Source organism: Nylanderia fulva, unplaced genomic scaffold, assembly GCF_048542155.1.
Source record: "Nylanderia fulva isolate GAGA-0341 unplaced genomic scaffold, ASM4854215v1 Scaffold466, whole genome shotgun sequence".
Taxonomy (NCBI): Eukaryota; Metazoa; Arthropoda; class Insecta; order Hymenoptera; family Formicidae; genus Nylanderia; species Nylanderia fulva.
In genome coordinates this window covers 61,845-64,402 of record NW_028190550.1, presented here as the reverse complement: position 1 = coordinate 64,402, position 2,558 = coordinate 61,845, and the positions used below count along the sequence as shown (strand labels likewise).

Sequence of the window (2,558 nt, the reverse complement as noted above, 5' to 3'; positions counted from 1 at the left end):
CAAATTCTTCCAAGTTCGCTCGCGGCGTGTTGCTTTCGCCGGCGAGCGAGAAATTCATCCAAATTCGTTCGCGGCGTGCTGCTTTCGCCGGCGAGCGAGAAATTTTTCCAAGTCCGTCCGCGGCGTGTTGCTTTCGCCGGCGAGCGAGAAATTCATCCAAGTCCGTTCGCGGCGTGTTGCTTTCGCCGTCGAACGTGTGGGGTCTCGTCTAACCGACAAGAAAGACGAATCCCCAAGCCGAGGGCTGAGTCTCAACAGATCGCAGCGTGGTAACTGCTTTACCGAGTACAACACCCCCCCAGGTACCTAAGTCGTTTACAGACGATTCCGAGTCTTGACATCGAACTTGCGAAACCCATGATCGACCGTTAGACGCCGTGCCGTCGTAGCGGTGAGATCCCGACGACGGGCGATGGCGCCGTACGGCAAACCGGGCTCGTGCGACGACCGGCCCGAGGACCGGCCGCCTAGTAGTGTCACATTGTTTTGAGCCTTTCGACTCACGAGACTCCTAGAGATATCATTGCCACCTTCGACTAGAGAGGATACGGCCTTAGAGGCGTTCAGGCATAATCCCACGGATGGTAGCTTCGCACCACCGGCCGCTCGACCGAGTGCGTGAACCAAATGTCCGAACCTGCGGTTCCTCTCGTATTGAGCAGGATTACTATCGCAATGACTAGTCATCAGTAGGGTAAAACTAACCTGTCCTGTCTCACGACGGTCTAAACCCAGCTCACGTTCCCTGTTGGCGGGTGAACAATCCGACGCTTGGCGAATTCTGCTTCTCAATGATAGGAAGAGCCGACATCGAAGGATCAAAAAGCGACGTTGCTATGAACGCTTGGCCGCCACAAGCCAGTTATCCCTGTGGTAACTTTTCTGACACCTCTTGCTGAAAACTCTTCAAGCCAAAAGGATCGATAGGCCGTGCTTTCGCAGTCTCTATGCGTACTGAACATCGAGATCAAGCCAGCTTTTGCCCTTTTGCTCTACGCGAGGTTTCTGTCCTCGCTGAGCTGGCCTTAGGACACCTGCGTTATTCTTTGACAGATGTACCGCCCCAGTCAAACTCCCCGCCTGGCAGTGTCCTCGAATCGGATTACGCGGGAGTATTAACGGCGGTCGGCCGAGGCCTCACGCCACTCTGACACGCTTGGCTCTAGAACACCGTGACCGCCGGGGCGCGAAGCCCTCGGGGCACGGCACGCGCTCCGCCTAACCGAGTAAGTAAGGAAACGATGAAAGTAGTGGTATTTCACCGGCGATGTTGCCATCTCCCACTAATGCTACACCTCTCATGTCTCCTTACAGTGCCAGACTAGAGTCAAGCTCAACAGAGTCTTCTTTCCCCGCTAATTTTTCCAAGCCCGTTCCCTTGGCAGTGGTTTTGCTAGACAGTAGATAGGGACATTTTTTTTTTTTCATTCATTTATTCATCGTTTAATGGTGGTTCGAGCTATTTGCTCATTTCCACTCTTATTTTCTCTTTTATTTATTTATTCTATTATTTATTAATTGAGTCTCTTTGCCATCAGATATGCATCTGACGTTGCCCGTCCCTAGCCAACGAGGAGGCGGACTCGTCTACTATCTATGTAATTTATTTTTCCTTAAGGTGAATATTTCTTTTGCGTATTTGTTAAATTTATCAAATTTTTTTTGTGTTTTAATTATTTCTTGGTTTATTGCTTTGTCTTGATCAATTTCTTGATATCGAAAGTATTGGTACTCTTTACACTCTTTATTCATGTGTTTTACTGTTTCAACTTCATTGTTGCAGAAAGGGCATTTATCAGTTTTTTCTACACCTCTTTTATATAATGTACTGTTTATAGGTCCATATCCAGTTAATAAATATACACATTCCCGGTTTGGTTTAAACCATCTGTTGTTTGTGGCAAATGCTACATCAGAGATATAATCATATGTTTGTCTTCCTTTGTCATCTTGCTCCCATCTTTCCTGCCATACTCTGTCTACTTCGTGTTCAATTTTGCTGTATTCCTCTAATTCTATTTGCATGTCTTGTGGTGTGTACGAGTATTTTCCCCATGTTACGACTTGATTTTTCTAACTTTACTTTTGATTCCTTGTTCTATTATGTATAAATCAAGTGGTTTGATACCTGCAATGGTTTGCATTGCACTTGTTAATGTTAGTCTCGTTGCCTTGCCTTTGTAATCATTATTAATAAAGGTCGCTGTGCAGCCATTAGATGTCTTTTTACCATAACGTTATCCACTTTGTCAAACCATGCCAATGACGCGTAGCTTGCAATCGGCATAGCTACCATTTTGTACAATATTTTTCTTCCGTGTTGTTTTATTCCCCATTCTTCTTTCGCAATTCTTTTGATTGCCATTATTAAATTTATAATTTTACCCCTAATATATTTTACATGATTTATAAAACTCAATTTTTCATCCAATATAACCCCAAGGTATTTAGTTTCACTTCGAAATTTAATTTTAACGTCGTTAACTTTTATAATTGGTGTTCTTCTTGCCCTTATCTAATTGCCCTTTAAACGAGTAGCGCGACAGTCTTTTTAGTTG

The 2,558-nt window shown here is 45.0% G+C and overlaps 1 pseudogene; it reads right to left on the bottom strand.

Annotated features, from left to right (window-relative positions):
- Positions 1 to 226: 226 nt before the first annotated feature.
- On the bottom strand, positions 227 to 1,364 carry LOC146721497 (large subunit ribosomal RNA; annotated as a pseudogene).
- Between the last annotated feature and the right edge of the window lie 1,194 nt (positions 1,365 to 2,558).